At 36.6% G+C, this 25,846-nt stretch overlaps 1 pseudogene; it reads left to right on the top strand.

Moving 5' to 3' along the window:
* Window positions 1-20,843: 20,843 nt before the first annotated feature.
* Window positions 20,844-22,746, top strand: LOC112408282 (NACHT, LRR and PYD domains-containing protein 13-like; annotated as a pseudogene).
* Window positions 22,747-25,846: the final 3,100 nt, after the last annotated feature.

Raw genomic sequence — 25,846 nt, 5'->3', positions numbered from 1 at the left:
ATAGAATTAAGGTTACTAATCAGTTGACTTTAAAATAAGGAGATTATCCCAGATTATAATAAAAAGGCAAGGAAATGGATTATTCTTGTATTAGTTTCCTATTGTTGCTGTAACAAACTCCTATAAACTTGGTGGCTTAAAACAACACAAATATATATATATATATATATATATATACACATATATATATAAATGTGTGTGTATATATATATACAGAGAAAGAGACAGATTTTTTTTTTTAAGGAATTTGCCCATGCCATTGATGGGGCTGGCAAGTATGAAATCTTCAGGGCAGGCACATGAGCAGGTGACATAGGGAAGAGCTGTAGCTGGAGTGGAAGGTAGTCCCCTGGCAGAATTCCCTTTCCCTAGGTGGCATCTGTCTTCATCTTAAAGACTTTATCAGTCTTATTCAAATAATTGGATGAGACCCACCCACATCATGGAGGATAATTGCCTATACTAAAAATCTGCTGATTTAAGTGTTAATCTCACCCACAAAATACCTTCCAGTAACATCTAGATTGCTATACAATAAAATATCTAAACCCCATGGCCTAGTCAAGACGTAAAATTAACCATCACAATTATCATACGTTTTAGAGGTCAGAAATCTGAACTAGGTCTCAAAAGGTGCCAAAGGGCTGCATTCCTTCTGAAGGCTCTAGAGGAGAATCTGATTTCTTGCCTTTTCCAGGCTGCCCACCTGTCTTGGCTTGTGGCCCTCTTCCATCGTCAAAGCCAACAATGGCTGGTTGTCTTTCTCATGCTGTGATAATTACACACTAACTCTTCTTCTGCCTCCTGTTTCCACTTTTATGGACTATTGGGCCCACCAAAATTGCCAGAATAAACTAAAATATTTAAATATTTTAGAAAATAATAAATTAAAATAAATAAATATTTCAAGGTCAGCTACTTAGCAACTTGAATTCTATCTTCAAGTTCAGTTACCTTTTGCCACATAATATAACATACACACAAATTCCAGGGATTAGAGTGTGGATATATTTGAGGGCCCATTATTCTGTCTACCATACTCTTTCAGGGTCTCCAGAAAGAAATGCAGCCCCTCAGACACCAAGATTTTATCTTAGTCTTTAGCATAGTCACACTTCCAATACCCAGAACTGTAAGCTCTTTAAGCCACTAAGTGTGTGGTAATCTATTTCAGCAGCCATACAAAACTAACACAGTTGTCTAAACTTCTCCTTCGTTCTTCCTGAGAACAGAGTTTGTATCTAAACATTATATAAACTTCCTTGGGAATTTTCAGTAAGCCAGAGGGATTCAGACATTTCATGCACTGTAAGCATGATGCTTCCGGAGTGTTAAAGCCAAGTATTAGGAAACAGAAAAAAAAAATAGCGTACAATGGAAAAGAAAATTGACAGTAGACTGGGGGTAGATAGTACCCTATGTCAAGCTTCTCAAAATGTGTTCCTTAGAGTACTAGTAGTGTTCTGTGAGATATTGATAGGTTTTCAGGCAAAAAAAAAAAAAAAGTCTCCAAAATAAAATATTTCTTAAAAACTCAGGTTTTATTAACTTTAAAAACTACAAATTAAAAGTCTGTAGTGGGCTTCCCTGGTGGTGCAGTGGTTGGGGGGGTCCGCCTGCCGATGTGGGGGATGCGGGTTCGTGCTCCTGTCCAGGAGGATCCCGCGTGCCGCAGAGCGGCTGGGCCCGTGGGCCATGGCCGTTGGGCCTGCGCGTCCGGAGCCTGTGCTCTGTAACGGGAGAGGCCGCGGCAGTGAGAGGCCCGCGTACCGCCAAAAAAAAAAAAGAAACAAACAAACAAAAGTCTGTGGCAACCCTACATCAAACAAGTCTACTGGTGCTTTTTGTCCAATAGCATTTGCTCACTTTGTGTCTCTGTCACACTTTGGTAACTCTCGCAGTATTTCAGACTTTTTCATTATTATTATATTTGTTATAGTGATCTGTGATCAATGACCTTTGATGTTGCTACTATGACTCACTGAAGGCTCAGATGATGATTAGCAGTTTTTAGCAATGAAGTCTTTTTAATTAAGGTACCTATATTTAAAAAATAATGCTGCTGCACACTGAATAGACTACAGTATAGTGTAAACATAACTTTTATATTCACAGGGAAACCAAAACATTTGTGTGACTTGCTTTACGGCAGTGGTCTAGAACTGAACCCACAATATCTCTAAGCTATACCTGTATATTGAACACTCCCCACAGGCATAGCTTCCTTCAGTTAGTGTTATAAAGAAGTAAAATGGCCCACAAAGTAGGTAGAGACCACTGTATGCCCAGGTACAACTGGAGAACTCTTCGGTTTGGTGTATTCTGTGGTGAGAACCATGAAAATTGGTGTAAAACTACACTTGTTCTCTCAATTCCAATCACCCACTCTTTCCTTTTGATACATCTCTGCAGTGATGTCAGCACTCAAGTTTCTCCCTCCTTCCTAGGCCCACTTACCCAAGGCTCTGCATCTCAGGTGCAGCCACAAAGTAAAGAAAAAAGATCATGGGAGAAAATTTATGAGCAGGATTGAAGCAAGTGAATGGAGAAGGCATATTGATCTTTGTCTACAAACAACATAATCCAACTGTAAATATTATATATACACATGGATTGAAAGAACATGACGAGAGTTGTGTGATTAGAAACCAAGTACATGATTCAGATAATAAGTTCTAACAGAAACTAGGAGAAAGGGAAATGATACGTGTAAAGTGACTTGGGGTTCTGAAAACAATGATGTATGAGCTAAATCTTGTGGATTTTGGTTTTCAGGAGAAAAGAGGAAAAGACATTTCTAGGCGAGGGGACATGAGAAAAATGCCTACATTAGAGAGAGGAATACATTCACTATTTAGTTAATCATGCCTGAAAGCACTGTCTAGAATTAGTCAAGTAGTTTCTTCTATATTTTCAGTGAACACCATTTATCACTTTCTTAAGATATCTCATTACTAATGTGTGTGTTTAGGTGTTGGAGACATGCAAGGTAGCAAGGACCTGAGGGCCAAAATCCAGTAAGAAAATAAAGCTCATAGAGGAAGGCCACATGGTCAGTGCAACTTCCCTCCTCAAGGCACTTGTCAATTTTAAAGTGGCAGCTAAAACACTAAAAGTTGAGCACAAAATAATAGCTGGGTGACTGAGAAGCTGAGAAGAGCTTGTGGTCATACAATGGGTTTAGGGAGACAGAGAATGGACATCTGGAGTCCAAAATGAAGAGAGTCCCAAGTAAATGCCTCAGATTTTAGGTTGTGCATTTGGAGGGCTATCTCAAGAGTAAAAGCAATGCAGAAATAGATCCACCTGTACCAAGTACAGTCATCCCTCTGTATGTGGGGGGCATTGGTTCCAGGAGCTCCCACCCCCCCATACTAAAATTAGCAGATGCTCAAGTACCTTTTATAAAATGGCGTAGTACAATTAATAGTTTGCCCTCCATATCTGTGGTTTTTGCATCCACAGACATGGAGGGCCAACTATATGAAGCCTAGATTCAAATAAGTGTATTTTGTGATTGGATTAAGGTGAACTTGCTCTACTCAAAGGCCTGTCAGAAACAGAAGTAAATCCTTTCTGGAGAAAGATAACATTATTTAGGGCCTCAAACCATCTCTAACTTTTTAAACACAATATCTAACATTTAATCAATATTTGCCAATCGTAAAAGAAGTGACAATCACGTGACTGCAAACCAAGAGAACAAGAGAAACAGTCCAACAAAAGATCAAAATATTGGAGCTATCAGACATGGATTTAAAATATCTGTGATAGAGATATAGAGAACAGACTTGTAGTTGATGGGGGCAGCGATTGGGGGGAAGATTGGGAGTTTGGGATTAGCAGATGCAAACTATTATATATAGGATGGATAAACAACAATGTTCTATTATATAGCACAGGGAACTATATTCAATATGCTGTGATAAACCAAAATGAAAAAGAATATGAAAAAGAATATACATATATGTATAACTGAATCACTTTGCTGTACAGCAGAAATTAACACAACATTGTAAGTAAACTATACTGCAATAAAATTAAAAAACAATGTGATTTATGGTGAACACATGCTTTCCTTCTGAAAGTCTGGAGTTTTTGTCAGGGAGGGCCTATCCCCCAATTAAAACCTTAAAATTGTAATCTCAGACAGGTTTCCCTGGACAGAAACATTGCATACAATGCTGCTGCATTTTCACTGCTGGAGAAAGGAGCATGCTCAGTGTGACCCTTCCTGGGCTGGGAGAGAGAGAGCAGAACATTGGAAACATGTGCCTTAGTTTCTCCAAATTTTGCCTTATGTGCATTTTCCCCTTACTGATTCAGCTATTCATCCTTACTGTGTAACTATATAAATCTTACTCATGAGTACAACTCTGTGTTGAATCTTGTGAGTCCTTTGAACAAAGCACCAAATAGGGATGGTCTCAGTGCTCCCTAAACAAACATCTAGTTGGAAATTCAAGAAACACATCAACTGTAGACGACGTAAATAGAAAGGCAACTATACCTAAGCACAACGTAGTAAAAAAAATGTAGAAAAACAAAGGCAAAGAGAACACTTTAAAGGCAGCCAATGGAAAAAGACACATTACTTTCAAAGGAGCAATATGACACCCTCAGTTGGCTTCTTAGCACACACAAGTGTAGACAGAAAAAATTGGAATAAATTTTTTTTAAGTTCTATAAAAAAGAAAAAAGAAACTACTAAGTTAGAAATGTATATTCAGATAAATACCCTTTAAAAATGTAGGGTAACTCCTTTGTGTTCTGTCTACCTGCAAAATAATACATTACATGTTGTTCCCTGAGTTAAAAGCTGTGCTGAGGCAGGTGCCTATAATGAAGGGCTGTGGCTTTTTGAACTACTGTGATTGATTGCACTTATGCTTACAACAGGAAGCAACACACCATTGCTTTCACTGTAACAACTAGGAAAGATAATTAAAAAAAAAAATTTAAAGAAATGAGAGTCTTATAAATCAAGATAACTGAATAAAATGTAACCCCAGAGAGGGAAGATCCCTTCCTGGGCAAGTGGAAATCACCAGCCAGTTTCTTCCTTGAAAGCATTTGCTAAGCCTGGGCAAGGGTTGACTGTCAGTCTTGATATAGTCAAAGATACTCTACTAGGAGAAGTAGAAGCCTATAAGAAGTGCATGGCGGGTCTCTCTCTCAACACATTTTCCATATTTTAAATATCTGTGAAATGTGAGGCTAAAGGGTTAACCTCTAAACATCAAACATCCAGTAGGCCAAACTTTCAACAAGGCAGAAAGAGAGAATGGCCAGACTCAATCGAAAGCAGGAAAAGTAGCACCTTAGGGCATAAAGGCAATGTACTCTTCTATAGTCTTGCAATTCTTAAGAAAACATGTCCCACATAAGGGAGAGACTACAATAAATATACAGTTGATCTCACCTATGAGACTTATGAAAACAGAAGTGGGCTGAAAGTAACTGGATTTGCAACCCAGGTCCAACAGGCCTTACTAAATAATTAGACTGAAGTACAAACCTTTCACAGTATTTTCATAAAAAAGAAAAATTTCTAGAAACAAATAGAAACAAACAAAGCAAAAAGGCATCAACTTATATCTCTGTATTTTGTATAGTAGCATACTATTAAATATTATGAGACATGAGAAGTTTCATGAAATGTGACAGATAGTCAAGAGAAAAAAACAAACCCAAGGATTATTCACATGTTGGGATTAATGGACAGGGACTTGAAAAAAAAAAACACTATTAAAAATATATTAAACAAAATGGACAAAATGAATAAAAAGAGAATCTCAACAGATAATTATATATATAATAAACATTATAAAATATGCCATAAAAATAAAAAGTATGAAATTAAGAATCCATTAGATGAATTAACAACATACCAAATGAAAACAAGATTAGTATATACTAACTCAGGTTAAAAGAAAGAAAAACATATTTCTTTATAAATATTTAATTTATTTTAAATATGTTTATGTGTACATATTTATTTACTTATTAATAGTTTGAGTTTCAGAAAGAAAGGAGTGGAGAAAATTGAGAAGAAATTTTTTTAAAGTGATAATGGTCAATAATTTTCAAAATCTGATTTTAAAAGACTATAGCCAAAAAACTGAACAAATGCAGGAAGGTAAAAGCAAAAACACATCAGAATAAAAGTGTAAAAATCAAAGACAAGGAGAAAATTGTACGTATAGCTAAAGATAAAAGATCCATTACATACAAATGAACAAGAAGAGAGATGGTCCGTCTCTTTATGAAAAGCTGCAAATTATTGCCAACTTAGAATTCTACACCCAGGAAGAAAAAGAAACAAAGGAAGAATGTTGGAATGAAGAGCAGATGGGAGAAATAAAAAACAAATACCCAGACAGTAGACTTTAACCTAAACACATCAAACTGAAATTAAATATAAATAAACTAAAAATTACAATTAAAAGATAAAGATTATAGACTATGAAATAATAAAACCCAAGATGACAAGAGGTACACTTTAATCAAAAGGCATAAAATGTATGAAAGAAAAGAATGGAAAACCATATCATGCGTATATTAACAAAAATTATTGAAGCTATATTAAATTAGGCAAAGTATGTTTAAGATATATTAATAGAAACAAAAAGAAATATTTCTGATAATAAAAGAGATAAAAGGGTCACTTCATCAGGAAGACAATAGTTCTAAGTCTGTATGCATCAAATAACGGTTTCAAAATATATGAAACTAAATTCGACAGAATCAAAAAAGAAATAGATAAATTCAGAACCACGGTTAAAAATTTTACGACTCCTTTCTCAGAAACTGAAATAAATCAGTAGGCATAAAATCATTAAGCAGACTTAAAATCAATGAGGATATAAAATATCTTAAAATCAATGAGGATATAAAATATTTGATCAACACTATTCACCAAACTGACCTAACATATGTTATATATATGCTTTATATCCAATAATTGCAGAATATATATTTATCTGAAGTATTCATTTACCAAAATGGACCATATACTAGGACACAAAGACATCTCAATAAATCTCAAAGACTTGAAACATTTAGAGAGGCATTACCATTTAGAGAGCTTACCATCTCACAAAAGTAATCTATCATACTATTAATATCGTTCACTGTATTGTACACATATATGCCTTTTAAAATAATTTGTCAGTTGAGAAGAAAGGCATTCTCTCTTTCTGCCTTGTTGAAAACACTGACCACAGTGTTAGGTTCTCTGGAAGTAGACAATTAGACTATAAGTTTGAAGTACAAGATGCTTATTAAGGATAAACGTATGTGAAAAGGCAGGGTGGCGAAGGGAAGGGAAGAAACAGTGTTGGGCAGAGGAAAAAAGTGAGACAAAGCTTTGGCCAACCCAGTGGGGAGTTCTGAGACAAGCATTGCCCATCAGTCATCCCTCTTTGGACAGAAATGTTGAGCCTTTATGATTTTGCCTCCCTCACTCAAAGGATGTGAGCTGCTCTGGGAAGTTCATGGCCTTGGTTAAGGCTCTTCTCTGCACCTGACTCTGATCCTGAAGGAATTAACGGCTGGAGGCTATTTCTGACCTCACCCTCCTCACCTGGGCAGCAGGTTGAAGAGGGATCTGAGTCGAACATTTCCATGTCTATGACACATGTGGAAAAATTGGAGCATATTCAGAAAAGAGTAACTAGGATAGTGGTTATGTCAAATATTAATGAAACTGTGTTATATATGGAATCTGTCATGTCTATCCCAGAGAAGGGAAAGAATTAGGGGGTATTTTCAAATACCTGAAAAGTTGCAATGTAGATGAAGTTTTAAATGTTGTGTATCATAGAAGAAAATTAGGAGAGAAGAGATATGGGGACATATGTATATGTATAACTGATTCATTTTGTTATAAAGCAGAAACTAACTTGCCATTGTAAAGCAATTATACTCCATTAAGGATGTTAAAAAAAAGAAAATTAGGACCAACTGACAAATTATTTTAAAAGGCATATATGTGTACAATACAGTGAACGATATTAATAGTATGATAGATTACTTTTGTGAGATGGTAAGCTCCACTTGAAGGCATCCAGGAAAACCTGGATAACTGCTTCTCTAGAATACTATAGAGATTTAAGCAACAAAGAGAAGTGTTGACTACTGACATCATGGCTTATATCAGGTCTAATAGTCCATGATTTTTAGTAGCCACTGGTCAAGAAACTTTAAAACAAAAATGTAAGTAAATTAGATGTCATGTAAATTGGAGATGACAAGTATAAGAATTACTTTTATTTTGATAAGTGGAAATATTATTAAAGAGATATACACCCCTAAATTATAGTAAAGTTTAATTTCAGGAGAGATCAAAGGAGAGACGGCATTGCTTGGTTAAGATTTTTGAAGTTCTATCAGAGCTGGAGAATCTGGAGCAGGAAGGTCAACCTGACTTCAGATGAAGATACGAACTATGCATGGGATATATTGCAGAACATCAAGGTGGGGAAAACAGGGAATCATGCAAAAGATGCAACGGAATCAAAAGAAAATGTCAATCTATTTTTATCTGACCTCATTCCCTAATGATTTTATAAGTTCTAGGTGGAGTTGTTCTTTGTCATCCTTAATTATGGCTGTGTGTGTACAAAGTACAAGTAACATTTAATCTAGACAATTCATTGAAAAAAAAAACTCAAAGGGTTGTGAACAAACTCGACAGATTAGTCCCATCAAGACAGTAGATTTGGTAGTTTCAGGCTCTGATTTTACTTAAGATGCTGCTATCGTTAATTATTTCATCTGGGTGTGCGGCAAATCTATGTGTTCCAGTCTTCAGAGGGTAGGATGGATCCAAATGTCAACTTCGTGCAAAAAAGCACCTATATAGTTTGTCTGCTCCTCTGAGCTGCTGGTTCCAAAACACTGCATTGCTGTGCTGTATTTTGACATCATGATACAAATGTTATCTGCCTAGGATGGTATGCTTTAATACTGAAAGGCTTGGAAACAACTAGTCCTCACTTCCATGATTATCTCTCTGTCCCACCTTCCAGAGATGAATGGAATAAATATATTTTGCTGCTCTGCTAATATGCAAATTCAAGCTCCCTGCACTGAGAGTTCTGGAGTGCTTATTATTGTAACTGATGGGGAAGTAGAAGCTGGTGGAAATGCTGCTCTTGGCCTTGACATAAGAACAGACGATTAAAATAAAATTGCACCTCTCTGGTGCTGTTAAATATTGGCCAGCTGCCCAAATTCAGCAGCATTCATTCTGGTAGGCTTAGCTTCTTCCCTGACATATTGCACCATTGAGCACAGACTTCCCCTGCCTGTTACTTCAGATGTGCTAGGATTGATATATTTTTCCCGCCTCATTTCCTGTGAGTACCTAAGGCATTAAAGAAAAGATTAACCTGGAGGTATGATGAACACTGGGGACTCATATTAGATGTCACTTCTTGATGCATTACCTTTCAAAGATGGCACACATACAAGCCAGATTGAAATGGAATTTGTGCTACATAAGTAGTTAACCATTTTCTACAGGATTAAAATTTGTGTGAATATGACATCATATCATAAACCAAATACAGTTTGTAGATTTTATATTTATTTAATAACCACAGATATATAATGGTATATAATGGTAGCAAAGAGTTCCATGGATTATTCAGGGGGGAAAAAGATCTATACAAATTCTTGCTTTATGTAGTGGACCAAAAACGGAAAAGTTCTTTTTAAACTAATTTAAGAAAAAGTTCCCTTTTTTCACCCTCCAATGGATTAGTAGCTTGGTTGCATTTTTATTCAATTATATATTGCTACATAGTATATAAATAATTATAATGTAGTGACTGAGACTGCAGACACAGAATTGCCAGAATTGTAATTGAGACTTAGGGCAGATTTCTAACATGTCTTTTATGTCTGTGCATCAGTTTCCTCATCTGGTAAAAAAAAAAAAAAACAAAAAAAAAACAACAACAAAAACTTAGCCACTCTCTCATAGGGTTACTGTGAGAACTAAATGATTTAATACTTAATAAGCATTTGGTACCTGACACATAGTAGATGTGTGGTCAATATCAGCTACTATGATTAAACAGGATAGACAGTGGACATACTGAATGTTCATGAAACCATGGCATGTATGAAACTGCCCATGTTTATCCTAGAGAAGAGAAAAGTTGAAGGAGAGGCAATATTTGTCTTTAAATGTCTGAGAAGTTATTAAGTGGTTAAGACTTTAAACAGAGTAGTCCATGCTCATCTGCAGTTTTGATTTTTACAATTTCAGAAAATATTAAATGCCAAATTCCAGAAACAATTCATACATTTTAAATTTCACTCTGTTCTGAGTAGCCTGGTGAAATCTTGTGCTGTCCCAATCTGTCCCACCCAGGGATGTGAATCATCCCTTTGTCCAGCAAATCCCACCTTTAGTCATTGAGCAGCCGTTTCCATTATCAGATGACTGTCATGGTATTACAGTGTTTGTGTTCAGTAATCCTTATTTTAATAATGGCCCCAAAGTGCTACAGTATTGATACTGGTAATTCAAATACAACAGAGAGAAGTCACAAAGTACATCCTTTAAGTGAAAAGGTAAAAGTTCTTGATTTAATACGAAAAAAATCTTATGCTGAGGCTGCTAAGATCTACAGTTAAAAACAAATACTCTGTCCCTGAAATTGTGAAGGAAAAAAGAAATCTGCACTAGTTTTGCTGTTGTACCTCAAACTGCAACAGTTATGGCCACAGTGCATGATAAGTGCTTAGTTAAAATGGAAAAGGTATTTAATTTGTACAATAAGATATTTTGAGAGAGAGGCCACATTCAAGTAACTTTTATTATAGTATATTGTTATAATTGTTCTATTTTATTATTAGTTTTTGTTAATCTCTCACTGTGCCTAATTTATAAATTAAACTTTATCATAGGTATGTATGTATAGTAAAAACACATATATATATATAGGATTCAGACCTATCTGCAGTTTTATGCACCCACTGGAGGTCTTGGAACATAAGGATAAAAGGACTACTGTATATGCACAAGAGAGAAAAAATAATGCCAACAGGCACAAAGTTTATATATATAAATTATATATATATAATAAAAACAATCAAAACATATGTATATACACACACATACACACATGCACACACACACACAGACACACACACACACCACCTCTCTGATCCCAACTAAAAGTCATGTCCCAAAAGGTCTTGAGGTAATATAAATTTGGACATAAATCATTTGGATTGCAGAACTTAATCTGTACTTTTACACACTATATAGTCTATAAAATGGAATCAGATAATGCACAGATCCTGGCCTCTTAAGTGACTCCAAAAATATATATATTCAAGTATCCTTACGCCAATTCCATCTTTTCTCAATGAAACAATATAGTTTCTTAAAATCTGATGATGAAAGATCAGGAGGGAGAAATAGAAGAAACAAAGAAACAGCCTTTTTCTTTATTATCCCGTTCTTTTTTTTTTTTTTTCTGCGGTACGTGGGCCTCTCACTGCTGTGGCCTCTCCCGCTGCAGAGCACAGGCTCCAGACGTGCAGGCCCAGTGGCCACAGCTCACGGGATCCACCTGGACCGGGGCACGAACCCGAGTCCCCTGCATCGGCAGGCGGACTCCCAACCACTGCACCACCAGGGAAGCCCTATTACCCCCATTCTTTAATGTTACAAGAAAACCATAATCAGGCAACTTAACCAAAATTCCTCAGTTCTAAAATTATATACACTTAATAGGAAAAAGAAGCCTTCTGTATTTTTCAGATCTATTGGTGTCTTACTAGGATGGTCTAACAGAGTTCAAGAAACAGTGATTCAGTTCTGGGTGAACATTAGAATCACCTGGAAGCTTGGGAAAAATGCTGATGTCTAGGTTACACCCCCAGGGAGTCTGATTTTATTAATCTGGGGTAGTGACCTGGAATCAGTGTTTTTAAAAGCTCTCCAGGTAATTCTAATATGCAGCCGAGGTTGAGAACCATTGGTGGAGTCTTAAATGTTCAACAGAGGTATTCTAATATGATTAACTAGAAGGTATTCTAATATGATTAACATTGTAATATGATTAACTAGAAGGAAATAAAACAATGAAAATTATTACACACGTTTATAACCATTTAAAGCCAGGGTACCTTGTAGGAGAAGGATAGTAGGCTGGTGCTCTAATTAAGTTCTCAATAAAGTTAGTGTTGATATTAGGTTTCTGTGTGACTATCAATACAACTACAACACACATAAAAACAAACCCCATATGTATCATTGTAGTGTAGCCACTAAAAAAAAAAAAAAGCACAATCTGGCTCAGAAGTAGGAATATACACATGGCTAAAACAAGGCCTCTGCTTACAAGGAGCTCAAAGTCGAGTTGACATAAGTTAGCAGTATAGTTTGAGCATGGAGCTAACATTTATTGAGTTCTTACTGTGTGCTAGACGCTGTTCTAAGTGCATCGCATGGATTATCTTCTTCCCATTTTACAGTTGAAGAAATGGAAGAATTTAGAGTCTGAGAAAATTATCCAAGATCATATTGCTGCTAATGGTGGGGTCAGGATTTTACCTCCTGCAATACACCTGAAGAGTTGCACTTTTAACTACCATACACTGCTTTTCAAGCTGAAAACCTCTGAGTCTTTTTCACTCAATGATCTACTATGTCTTCATGTGAAAATCATACGTACTTATTACAAGAGAAGTGTTCTTTTGAAAACAGAAATTGTTTGATGTCTTGTTAAAAGCAAGATTTGAGATGTGTTGCTTTGCTTTGTTTAGGGTTTTGAACAATCTCCAACAAAAATCAATTAGTGATATTTGATTGCTATCAAGGAAAAACAATGCTTGATAACTTATAACGTAGATAATTTTATAAAAGTATTTAGATGAAATAACTCATAGAACTGAAAGGAAACCTGAAAGAACAAACTTTAGGAAGTTCAGGTACCAAGGCAGTTCTGGCAATAAAGGGAGCAGGGACATGAAGGGTTTTTTCAGGGCCCCGTGATTAGAATAATTTCCTCTCCTTGTGTCACTTCACTAAATATACAAATTTCAGGAAGAGCCTGATTGGCTGAACTTAGGTCCCATGCCCACCTCTTGGCCATAAGAGGCTTGCCACCTTGGTAATTAATTCCACCAGAACCATTTTAAACAAGAGGAAATAGTTCTCCAAAGAAAATCAAGGTACTGTCACAAAAAACAAATAAACAAGGATAAGGAAAGCAAGCAAAAGCAACAGCTGTCCAATAAATATCTACTGCTATTGAAATGAAGTGATGCAATGATTCTGAAAATCTTATGAGTCTACATGTTGATCAAAAACTGCCCTTAGAAGGGGAAGGTGGGAGGAAGGCAAAGTGTAATTCATTCACAAGATAGCTACAAGAACAATCACTATGCATCACTAAGCTTATTCAACCTCCCCTGAATTCTACCTTCCCACTCCCCTACATATTATGCTTTCAAAACAAGATCAGTCCTTTCCTAGATAATTAAGCCTGGAGCTTATGAACCCCAGAAACTGATTTAATGTGAGGTCAGGAAAAGCTCTTTTCTAATTCAGCTAAGTTAAAATTTGAGATTACTCGTCTGTCTTCCCTCAATTAATTCTCTTCTGAAGACTGGATCTCACCCTCAAAGTAGAAAAAGCATCCGTCCAGGACAGGATGTTTGTGGTTAGGCCCATCACCACTACACTTACTGTAACCTTTTCCTCATCTTATTTCTGTGCTAAAGATGCTTGTGTTGCTCATAAGATAAAGTTCAAATTCCTAGTTATAGCCTATTTTTTCCAGCTGTACATCACTCCAAAACTCAAGGCTTATCTACCGTGTTATACAATTACCTCTGGAGAGTTGGGTGAGTTAAAAGAAAGAAACATAGACATCACGTAAGGAAAATCAACACATAAGGAAGACCGAGATGAAGGGCTGCCTAAAATCAAAATGAAATAGGATAAAATGAAGAGGTAGGTTGAGAACCAGGAGAGCTTGTATTGTAGAATAGGACATGGCAAAATGTCTAGCATGAAACAGCTACTTAATATTCAATAACTAAATAGAAAAATATAATCATGAAACAAGGTTTTTTTTTGTATTTATTCCTTGAATAAAGCTTGAGAATTATTGCTAACCACTCTCTTTAGGAGCAGTTAAAAACATTTATGGAAAATGATAAATATAAACATGAAATCACCTAAGTGACATTTTTAATTATGTTGAAATAGCTTCCAACCTGAGACCTGTTCTTTAAGTTGTGTGCATTTATTCTAGTTAAATCAAGGTAGTGAATACAACATAATTTGATACTTATATACTTAGTTAAGGCCTTACTCATACTTCTTTCCTAGAAAACTGCTTACAAGTAGAAAATTGCCATTTCATTGAAAGCCTTGACAACACAATTCATCACAGATGCAACTGCTGACTTGATCCTGTATTTAATATTGGGATGGATTCTGACTGGAGTGCTTCATAAATGAATCACTGTTTTCACTTGATGGACAAAATAGAATACATTCCTGGACATATATGCAAATGTTCTAAGCATAGAAATTACCACAAATAATAAGTGAAAAAGAAAGTTTTAAATTCAATTAGTACTCTCCAAAGAAACAACAAGGATGAAATTCATTCAAGACAAACCATTAGGGTAATCTTTCCAGATGATATTTTAAAACATGAGAATCATGCGATTATAGGCCTGGCTCATTAGCGCTATTTTGTAGACTGTAGGGTATACTATTCATCAATCTGGTCAGTTAGGAGATCAAGGGGAGAACAGCAGTAAATAAATAATAAACTATTGTTCCATTGAAGTCATTGGAATATTTACAATTGATTCAGTTCCATAATCAAGGTCATTCTACCTAATATAGTCCATTATATTCCATTTAGAGGCCTTCATTATATAAGACCTTATCCAACATATTTTCTATTTAGCAAAATAATTTTAGTAAAGAATAGGAAAGCATAATACTTTCCTAGCCAACATATATACATTATTTTTAAAATGATATTTTCAGTCATCCATAAATTCACAAAGTTTTATTGGAATTAGTTCTCAATATGGGGCACAATTTGTCTTATTTCTAGTATGCTAATTTACCCTATCAAGTGACAGATATATTTTCTCATATGAAACTGAATGAAGGAGCATATGAATTGTGTGTCCAATAACTAGTCATCTAAGAAGCACCTGGATTAATGATGATGCTTTCACCTCTGCTCTCTTCCATTCATAGTCCATACTTCAGTAATCTAGTCCAATGCCAGAGTCTATTGTGCGGTGCTATTAGATGTACTTTCTGATGGTTGAAGGAGTCTCCTTAATCATCTTCTGTTAGAATATCAATTTAGAAATCCAAACAGGCTAAAGCTTCTAAAGTAGTACCATAATGGTAAAATGTTCTAGTTTGCTTCATTATGTGGTATCATTTGCCCTCAAATTGTGTGGCAGGTTATTCTTACAGTTAAGTTTTATCAAACAACTTTTTAGATTATGATTTCATGGCCTAAATAATTTATGGAAGAAACGTTTTAAGTTATTGACTGTTATCCACTGTAGATGTCATGTTTTCATCTCAATTTTGCATGTTCTACTCTTTTAGGGATTGATTAACACCCTGCCATTTCAAGCATGAAACAAAGAAGAATTTTCCCGGGTATAAAATATATACTGTGCCAAGCGTGAAAATTTAAGGGCAAAGAAAACTTTTCCTTACTATGAGCAAAGCTGCCTATAACCTTGCCCAATACTTTTTCTTTCCGGGAATTCCTAGTGTCCATTGACTACTCAGTTCACTCCAGCCTGAATTGTGACACCATTCTACACAAATTATTCTTGTTAAGAATAATTTTATAGTTTACATAAATTTTATATTTATATTTTATTTATATTTAAATAAAATATAATAAATATAATATAAAATATAATAAATATATTTATATATTTAAATTTTATTTTATATTTTATATCACTAAATCCAGTGGTTATAATTCTTTGCTCATCTTAGTGGAATTATCATAGGTATTTGATAGAGGTGTCTGTTCCCTCTTCATGGAACAACTCTTTACTATCATGACATAATATTCCACTGGTTTACTTCCAACTTCTCAGAGCCATTTTCATGTCATCTTTGTCAGAAGCTCTTTCTCTCCCAATCCCTGAAGCTTAGCATCTTTCAGGACCAGATTAAGCACTCTGTTCTTCTCCATCTATATTCTCTCTTAGCTCATATACCCATGTCTGATTACAATTTTATACTGAATACCAGCAAAATTATGTCTAGTGTTAAGCCTCTCCCCTGAGCACCATACCTATACTGACCACCAGGTATCTTCATTTGAACATCTTATTAACAACTCAAATTTAATATACCCCCAACCCCACCACTCTGCTATCCCTCCAGTGTTTCCATCTCAGTGAATGGGACCTCTCACTAACCAGCAGTCCAAACCAGAATCCTGAGTGTCAAAACTGACCTCTCCCCTTCCTTCGCCTGCCAACTGCACTGCCAGTTCTTATTGATGTTAGTTACTAAGTATATTTATATTATAACCATTTTCTCTATCCTAACTAGTTCAAGTTGCTGTCACATCTCCTTTGTATTAGTATAATAGTCTCATGAGTGTTTTTCCTGTATTATCTCTTGCTCCTTTTTTTCCATGTTGAATAATTATATTACTAATGAAAAGCCTCTCAGTTTTTCATATTGGATACAATCATACTTTTATCAAAGATTATATTACATTTATTCCATGCTTAAAATCTTTGAGTTGCTCCCAATTCTGTTTGGATAAAGTTCAAAGTCTTTCTTCGGAAAGCACCACGACTGGTGGCCCAACCAACAGCCATTCTCCTCTCTGACCAGGCTGAAAGCACCCACAGTTTGAACTGTTGTCAAAGATTCAGGGACATCATGACTAGTTTTGAGATTAAATTCCATTTGATCTGCCATTTCATCCCCCCACCATGCAGACTAACTAGTGTAAAGAGTTGTATATATTCAATGCTGCCACTTTCTCATCCCCCATGCATTCCTTGAGTGACTTTAGTTATGGTGGTCACTCTCCACTTTATCAGTGATTGGTGTAGAAAGCTAATAGTCCTGTGACCCACTCTGGCCAACGAGTAAAAGGGAAAATTCCTGGGTACTTACAGGAATCACTTATTTTGAAAAAGAAATGCAAAGAAAATATATTATGTTTACAGCTCTGGATATTGGCATGTGAGGTTGTGATACATGAAAATGATGCAGGCAGGCATCTTGCAAACGTGAGGGAGAACTACTAACATACTGGGAATGCCATTCAAAAAATACAAGTAATTTGATAATATGACTTGCTGAATTAACCAACCTCAAAACTGTCTTACCTTATGACTTATTTTTATATAAGACAAAAAAATTCCCACTTTTGAAGCTAGTTGGGGTAAGATTTTCTGATGTCTTCCCCCAAATCCACAGCATTCTAACTGAATGCTTGATGCTAGGTATGCTCAAAGACCCATGGAGACCTGGCCTTAAATCCTTCTTTAGCATCCTTGGCTGCCGGTCTCCTCACTCCTCTCTACATGACCACCATATTGGCTCTCTTTTAGCCAATACATTGAAATGAAATGTGCTGTGCTCATCTTCACCTCAGAGTTGTTTCACATATAGTCTAGTTTACTGGGATTCTCCTGTTCCTGCTCTATTGCCTGCTCAAGTCTCAGTTGAAACATCACTTCCTCAGTCTTTTGTTATATATGCTATAGCACAACACTTATCCTTACACTACTCATCATACCTCTAAATGTTCAGTGAAACCCATTGCCATTTCATTTTCAACTTTATAAGAAACCAGCTGTGTCTGTCTTATTTCATTTATTTCCCAGCACTGAGCCTAGTTCTTGGCCACAGTACGTGCTAAATACATTTTAAATAAATTAAAACAAAAGTCATATATCAGTAAAAGACTTCCAAAGTTTTATTCCTGAAAGTGTCATATTTAATTCTAGAGCTTACATACTGAGAAAAGCAAGACTTCCAGCCATATCCTGATCCTGTTAAGAAGACTACCTACATAAAGAATGGCAATAGCCAGACAAAATCACTGGCTATGAACAGCATTCCTTACCTGGACCCCAAGACTTAAGCTAAAAATAAAAGTGGAGAGGAGATAGGTAAATGCAACCCCAAGGGGAAAAGGAGGCTCCAACAGAAGCTGTGCCTTCTTGCTAATAGACAGTCTATAACAGATCCATTTGTCTATGTGATTCTCAGAAACATACAAATAATATCAGAACTGGGGTAGAGATGGATTGATTTAGTGTATCCATAATGACCTCTCTACCAACCAAAGATGGAGGAGAAAAAAAATTGAGAACATCTTAAGCAAAATAATTTTCTTTTCTCATACTTTTTTTTTTTTTTTTCAAATAGTATGATCTGCCCAAGGGTATGTAGCACATCCAGTACCAATTCCTATTTGGAAGTTAAAACCCATCCCAGGAGGCTCCCATCCTCCTCCTACTCTGGTTATAAGCCCTATGAGCGCCAGTAACACCCTCTTTTTATTTTTCTGACCTTTCCTTTATGACATATATAGTAATTATGTCTTATGTGTGACCTTACTCTACCACGGCATGGACTAAATCCTACAGAAGTAATGTATTATTTTTAGTAACTAGCAAATTGTGGGACACGTGGTAAGAATTCAGAAAATATTTCTATTAACGTTAACTAGATGGATTGTGTTGAGCACTAAAGGATGTTTGTGGATAAACAGATAAGATGAAGTGGAGAGAGGAATTCTCTCTCCACAGGTGGGCTGAGAATATAATTTAAAATGTAGCTTTCCTCCCTAAGATGGACCCAGATATCTTTTTACAAATCAGACCTTTTATAAACACTATCAAGAGATCCAATTTGAAAGTGGTTTGTAAAAGTCTACATTTATTTATGTTAAAAGTACCACGTTTTCACTAAAAAATATTGTTGTGTATTTTCTGATTATAAAAGTAAAAAAGACCTAAACACAAAAGGTAAAATGATAAAACTTCTGGAAGAAAATATAAGAGATAATCTTTGCAACTTGTAGGTTGGCAAAGATTTCCAGAACACAAAAAGCCTTAAATGATCAACTGGAGTTCATCAAAGGCAAAACATTCAATTTTTCAGCTTACTGTTAAGAAAATAAAAAGATGAGCTATAGGTTAAGAGAAAATGTTTGTAACACACGCAGCTGACAATGTACTTGTAATAGCTTTTAGAACTCAATAATAAAAGGACAAAACACACAACAGTTTTTAAAAGCAAAATCTTTGAATAGACAATTCACGAAAGTATATAAATAAGCATGTGAAAAGATGGTCAGCATTTTTTTTTATCACCAAGGAAATAAAATATAAACTATAAAGAGACATCAGTGGGTAGCCATAAGAATAACCAACATTTAAAAAGCTGATGATATCTAGTTTTGACAAGTACGTGGAACAACTGAAACTCTCATACATTTCCATATGAGACCACAGCCATTTCTGTACAACCATGCTGGAAAACTCTTCAGCAGTTTCTTATAAAGGTAAACATACTTCTACCCTATGATCCAGCAGTGTTGGTGTTGGGTATATACCCAAGAGAAATAAAGCATTTGCCTATAGAACACTTGTACATGAATGTTTATAAAATTATTCATAGGAAAAATCTGAAAATAATGCAAATATCCAACAAGAGGGAAATGAAAAACCAAATTATGGCATATTTGTATAATGTAATAATAATTGTATAACAATGTATAACGTAATCAGCAATGCCAAGGAGCCAACTACTGTGTGAATACAATACAGAATGGTTGATTCTAAAAATCAATATTGATCAAAAGAAGAGAAATATGAAGAGGAGATTATATGATTCCATTTACATCTAAAAGAAGTAAATTAATTGAAAAATAAGATCAGTGTTTGTCTGGGGCCAAGGGTTGTGGGTGGGAGGATTGACTACAAAGATTCTAACATACTTTTTTTCAGAGTGATGGCACACATGCACATATTTCTCAAAATTCATAAAATTGTACACTTAAAATTTTACCTCAAAAAAGTTTATTATATTAGCATATTTTCACTAAAATATTTTAATGTATTTTAGTTATTTGTTATTGTAAAACAAACATTAATGAAGGCATCATTCAGGAACAGTCATCTCTTGATGCTTTGGGAGATCACCAAGGGATCCTCTTGTTCTCTAGAACATGGCCTTGAAAAACACCTGGAAACTTTGGTGAGTGAAAACAATGCAATCCTCACAATCTTTGACCTTTTGAAGAACATTCGACCTCAAGAGAGAATCAATAAAAGAGGCTTCCAGCTGCTTGTATTCCATGGCTTCTTTTGCAAATGTGAAGTTTGAGAACCACATCCTTTCTGCAGCCAGAGAACAGAAGTCTATCCACTGTTCTGGCCAGCTCTGATCTGACAAACTCACCTCTGCTGTTGCACACAAGCTACAGATAAAATAGCATAGACACTGGTGTGGTCTGGGAACTCAGCTGGAAAGAAGGATTTCTCGCCATCTGCCACTTCAGGCTGGAACACACAGTCCAGCACACCAGGGGGGCATAGCCAGAACAAAATAGAGTTTCCATTTTTCTTACCCAATGCAAGATTTTATTAGCTTTGTCTTGGTCACCAAAGAACCTGGTGAAATACTCCTCCCAGTCTCCCTCTGTGAACACTGAGATGGCGACAAAGCATGGATTCAATGACAAATTTTTAAGATCTTCATTACCATAGTCTCTGGTCATTGTCAGTAAGGTAGGGGAACCAAGTCCTTCTTCAACAAATGGAGTATGATTCTAGCCACTTGGGACTGCTGGTACCAGTTTGTACAGGGCGGGCTTTCATATGAGTTGGAGGACATAGTCATTTCTTCAGAGCTGTCAGTGACAAACAGAAGCCTCTCAGGGATGACTCCTGAACTCTTCAATGGAGACCTGAGAGTCAGGCCAGTCCCTGGAAAGCAGGCCAGCAAAGGTGGTGATCACAATCTCTCCCACTTTATGGCAGCTGATATAGAAAACACAGGAGAATATGGGCTGAAAGAACATGCCCTCTGCCCAGTGCAGCATGACCTTCATTGCCAGGGTGGTCCTCACAACCCCTGCCATACCTTCCAAGACTATCATCAGGGGCTGGGCTCCTAACACAAACTTCTATTGGCTTCAGATGGCTCTTTTTTCTTTGGTCTTTTTAAAAGAGACCTAGCAAGAGAACTAGAAGATACTTTACACTGTGAAATGTCCTAGGGTAATGGATGAATTATTAGATTGGGCAGAAGAGTTGGAGAAGTATAATGCTGTCTCAGTCCACTTTGAAATCCTACAGTTTTTCTAGTGCTTACATGAGACTCAAGACGAAAACTTTGCAAGGCAGAGTTTAAATCACCTCCTTGAAGCTGATCTTGACATTTATGGGTATCAGCAACTCCGGGTTTCTTCCTTTTGCCTAAAGCACTGTGAAAAGTTAAGCTGAGGCTCTCTGTCAGGGGTCCAATCCTTGAAACAAAATTGACTTCTGACTTGGAAACTCTGGAGACAAGTGTTGTCAATTTTAGGATACATCAGTGGGAAAATATTCGCTCCATGTTTTGCAATGGGAACATGAGAAAACTGTACCTGGTACTTAATACTGAATGTATGAAGCAAGCTTAATACTTCATCTATGAAGAAACTGTTATGAGCTGAAAAATCCAAGGTGCAAACCCCAAAAACTGACATGCAAATCGATATCTTCCGTGAAGCTTCTGAAGGAGCTTGTCCTTGTGTTTCATGGTAAGCACAAGCTGACCCATCTGGACCTGAGCTCTAACAACCTAGGAATTACTGTATCCATGATAATTTTTAGAACTTTGAGCACTCAGCTTGCAAGGTCAAGTATCTTTGGTTGGAATCTTGTAGCTTCACCTCTTGAGTTTGCCATCAGCTCCTTAGGGAACTCAGCAAGAACTCAAGTCTGAATTTCTCAGCCTGGGGGACAATAATCTCTCTAATGTTGAGCTGAAAAGACTGTGGGGGCCCATCGAGACATCCAACTGTCCCCTGAAGGAGCTGTCACTGGAGAAGTGCAACCTGTCGGTGGCCAGCTGTGAGGACCTGGCCTTGCTTCTCACCAGCACCCAGGAAATGACTCACCTGTACCTGGGAATTAATCAGCTCCAAGATGTTGGTGTAAGGCTGCTGTGTGCTTCCCTGATTTACCCCAAGTGTGTCTTAGAGATTGGTGCTCTGGTTCTCCCAGCTTGGTGCACCCAGTTGTAGGTATTTGTCAGATGCTCTCCTCCAGAACAAGAGCTTGACACACCTGAATCTGTGGAAGAATAACCTGGGAGATGAGGGAGTGAAGTTTCTCTGTGAGGCCTTGAGTCATCCTGATTGCAACCTGCAGTACCTGGACCCATCAGATTGTTGTTTCATGGTGGAGGGCTGTCGAGAGCTTGCTCACTCCCTTAAGCACAATCGTAATGTGAAGATTCTGGATGTTGGGAAACCTGATGTTCAGGATGATGGGGTGAAAGAGCTGGGCAGGCTTCTGAAACGTCCAAATTATGTGTTGGAGACACTTGGGTTGGAGAAATGCAATTTAACACCTGATTGCTGCCAGCATCTCTCTTCTGTTCTCAGAAGCAGTAAAAGCCTGGTTAATCTGAACCTTTTAGGAAATGACCTGGGGCTGAACACAGTCAACACGCTGTAGACATACTTGAAAAAAATTGATGTGCAAACTATGGAAACTCGGGCTCGAAAAAGACTTGTACTCTATAATGAGAGCAGAGTTGGAGAAATTACAGAAGGGCGGGGGGGGGGGGGGCCTTTTTGAGAATCAGGTTTAAGTGGGATTTTAATGACCCTGAAGACAGATGGTGGTGGTAATCCAATGATGAGATGCCACAGCTTTACCATGGAATGTCCGTGGAGTACAACCATCAGGAAGTCCTTACCATATGTTGCTCAGATGTTACTGTTCATGGGGACAAATGAGCCATTACCTCCAGAATGCTTGTTCACAGTTTACCATAGGCAGAATATCAAGTACCCAATCTCCAGAATCCTAATACTATATTTGGCCCAAGATCCTACATTGACTTTACACCTTAAGATTTTTTGTCCTTGGTGTAATGTTTTAAATTCTTGGGGCTATCAAGAAGATTCACTGGGGCAAAGGATATGAAAACAAAACAAAACAAAACAAATTAACTATAAACCTTCAAATATTATAAAAGTATAAAACATGAAAATGGAGATCTCCCATATTATTACCTCTCCCAAAGTAAAACAACTTTTAAATAGTTTGGTAATATCTTACTCTACAACTTTGTGTATGTATATATGTTTGTATGTATGCCTATGTATATATATATATATATTTTTTTATTTTACAAAAATGGGACAAGCAACACATAACCTACTTTTCTACTTGTTTTCTTTTAAATGAATGATGTTTTTTGTTTGTTTGTTTGTTTATTTTTGCGGTACGGGGGCCTCTCACTGCTGTAGCCTCTCCTGTTGCGGAGCACAGGCTCCGGACGCGCAGGCTCAGAGGCCATGGCTCACGGGCCCAGCCGCTCTGCAGCATGTGGGATCCTCCCGGACAAGGGCACGAACCCGTGTCCCCTGCATTGGCAGGTGGACTCTCAACCACTGCGCCACCAGGGAAGCCCATGAATAATGTTTTTTGATGCTCTCTGTTAGTTCATTAACATTCTAATGAATGTAATCCAATTTTCTAATGAATACTGTACTAGCAATATGGTAATTTATCTTATAGCATCACCATATTTTATTTTACCAATGATAATTGGTGGAGAAAATTCAAAATCTACTTCTAGATATTGTAAGTTGACAAAGTAAATGTGTCACTCTTTTAATATAAAGATATCTTTATTGACTGTTTTAGTAAAACAGCACTTTGTGTAATTTAACCAGGGTCAGAATAAATTTGTATCAGTCATGCGTACTCTCACAACTGATGAAAAATGCTAACAATAATAGCAACACATGATAACATGTGATGTTCTTGAGACCATTTAGATTGCATTAAAAAATGCAGCTCGGATGGATCAAGAGACATATCCCAGATCATACAGATTGTGGTTGGCAGAGCCAGCATCAGTACCAGGTCTCCTGATCTTATTGTAGTATTTTCTACACATTTTCCTTTGTCTAATGCTCACTAACCTGGAAGAGGCTTCAACTCATCATCCTGGCATCATTAACATTGTGTCTAAACACCCGAGATTACCAGTCTTATCTGTATTTGAATAATTCAGAAAGAAGATAGAAACACTCTGAGTCATAGAGGTAACATGGTGCTTATCTTTCAGGAATGATTTTTTAGTTTCACAGTTTAACATACTGCAACAGCATGATGCATCTAATGATTTTTTAAAACAGCTTCCTGCTGACAGCATAAACAGAAACAAGTTTATTTTGAGTGAGCAGCTGCTGTTTTTTCATCGAGGAAACGTCGCTTGCTGAAATAATGCAGCAGGCTGGCACTGCCGTGAGTGGATAAACATCTATGGGGTTTGTGGACTGGCAAACACAGGACCATTCTTCCTCTGCAGTATTAACCAATAAACCAAACAGCCCATCTCTAATTTTATGAGAATGAAAAGTTTAGCCAGTCTGCAAAACAGTTATAGAAATGGGCTGCACAGATTGTCTTCTTTTAATGAATGGATCAACTGCAGATGTCAGTTTTGGTTTTTTTTTGTCACTGTATGTGGGATTTGTAAACTTATTTTCTAGACTCTGAATTAATCAATCCTTTTTTAAAATTCTCATTTCCCTTTAAATAGATGTTTATTACAAGGAAAAGTTAAGGCAAAGCTATGGAATTTCATTAAAACAAAACTCCTTTTTGCTCTCCTTAACAATTTATTCAATATATTTACCTTTTCTCAAAGATTTTAGTGGCCTAAATTTGGTCTGAAAGAAAAAGAATGCTTGGGAAAGGACTATTGGTGGGCAAATGATCTCAAGAAAGTTGTGGATTGACAAAAACGTTGAAATGAGGGATTTCTATATTTTGTAGTGCTTTAGAGCCTTTATCAGCTCCACCTTTATTTTAGAGGTTCAGGGAAAGCTGACAAAGTCTCTGGTCTTAGATCTATTATTTATCCTCTTGATTGTACATTTTTGCAGACCTGTAATTACATAACACCATCACTTGGCTGACCTCAAACATTCTGCTCAATTTAAGTATAATAACTAATCACGTGTTCAATTAAAAAGATTTTTTAAATAGAACTACAATATGACCCAGCAATCCCACTACTGGGCATATATCCTGAGAAAACCATAATTCAAAAAGAGTCATGTACCACAATGTTCATTGCAGCTCTATTTACAATAGGCAGGAGATGGAAGCAACCTAAGTGTCCATTGACAGATGAATGGATAAAGAAGATGTGGCATATATACACAATGGAATATTACTCAGCCATAAAAAGAAATGAAATTGAGTTATTTGTAGTGAGGTGGATAGACCTAGAGTCTGTCATACAGGGTGAAGTAAGTCAGAAAGAAAGAAACAAATATGTATGCTAACACATATATATGGAATCTAAAAAAAAAAAAAAGGTCATGAAGAACCTAGGGGCAAGGAGGGAATAAAGATGCAGACCTACTAGAGAATGGACTTGAGGATATGGGGAGGGGGAAGGGTAAGCTGGGACAAAGTGAGAGAGTGGCATGGACATATATATACTACCAAATGTAAAATAGATAGCTAGTGGGAAGCATCCGCATAGCACAGGGAGATCAGCTCGATGCTTTGGGACCACCTAGAGGGG

This window comes from Neophocaena asiaeorientalis, unplaced genomic scaffold, assembly GCF_003031525.2.
Source record: "Neophocaena asiaeorientalis asiaeorientalis breed wild unplaced genomic scaffold, Neophocaena_asiaeorientalis_V1.1 scaffold644, whole genome shotgun sequence".
NCBI lineage: Eukaryota > Metazoa > Chordata > Mammalia > Artiodactyla > Phocoenidae > Neophocaena > Neophocaena asiaeorientalis.
This window is presented reverse-complemented; position numbering and strand designations above follow the sequence as displayed.